Source organism: Heptranchias perlo, unplaced genomic scaffold (assembly GCF_035084215.1).
Source record: "Heptranchias perlo isolate sHepPer1 unplaced genomic scaffold, sHepPer1.hap1 HAP1_SCAFFOLD_799, whole genome shotgun sequence".
NCBI lineage: Eukaryota > Metazoa > Chordata > Chondrichthyes > Hexanchiformes > Hexanchidae > Heptranchias > Heptranchias perlo.
Window position 1 is genome coordinate 28,610 of NW_027139834.1, and position 948 is coordinate 29,557.

The 948-nt window shown below is 45.8% G+C and overlaps 1 non-coding gene across 1 annotated transcript; it reads left to right on the forward strand.

Annotated features, from left to right (window-relative positions):
* Positions 1-400: 400 nt before the first annotated feature.
* On the forward strand, positions 401-473 carry trnar-acg (transfer RNA arginine (anticodon ACG)). Its single transcript has one exon. It is a non-coding gene; the product is annotated as a tRNA-Arg (tRNA).
* The last annotated feature ends 475 nt before the right edge of the window (positions 474-948 follow it).

The following is a 948-nucleotide window of genomic DNA, read 5'->3' on the forward strand; positions in this document are numbered from 1 at the left end:
GTACAGTGCAGGAACATTTACATACTGCAGATCTGGAATCCTTTCCTTGTTGGCTCCGGAACTAATACAAATACCGCTCTGTGTTATTTTGTTGCTTAATTCACAAATTGGGTAAATATCACAGAGGAGGCTGAAGACAAAAAAGGCCCCGACCAAACGGGCACTTTGAGCAGCTCAGCCACGGGGCCAAATCAAACTGCAAATTCACCACCTCCTCTCACTGATACCTGTCAGATACCCGCCACTGTCTGGTGGAGTTTGAGGCCGTTTGGTACATTTCTATATCTCTTGTTTATTTCGCTGTGTTTACCGGCACTGTCTGCATCTCTCGCTGTGTTTATCGCTCTGTGTCAATCTTTGGGTTGATTCTGAATGAAAAATGAAATCAAACAGATCAGTTGGGCCAGTGGCGCAATGGATAACGCGTCTGACTACGGATCAGAAGATTGTAGGTTCGACTCCAACCTGGCTCGGATTTATGCAATTTTCCCTCTGACACTGGGGAACTGAGAATCAAATTTCAGAATAACATATTGTTTATGGTGAATCAGCGAAGAAAACATTCCATTTTCAATGATTTCGGTTCAGTTATGTATAGAATGAAACTGTGACCACAACGTGTTTCGAACACGCCGCCTTTTAAGTTGATGTCCGGCTCGCTAACATTACAGCACGAGGTGTGGGCACCGCACTGATAACCTTCAGGTTTATCCGGGCCTTTCAGACACTTCGTGTGACACAAGAGCTTTCCAATCCCCGCCAGCTCCTGGACACCGAGACTTCCGTTCGAAGCAGCATTCACCGGCAGGACCGCTATTCCGCTCCCTTTGCCGGTCTGCATAAAATCCGATGCTAAAATTACAAAGTAGGACGGACAGTATCTGGAAAACAGTTCAACTTTCAGTGTTCAGACTTTGGTGAGAGCTGTGAACAGGACTTTGGGTAAAT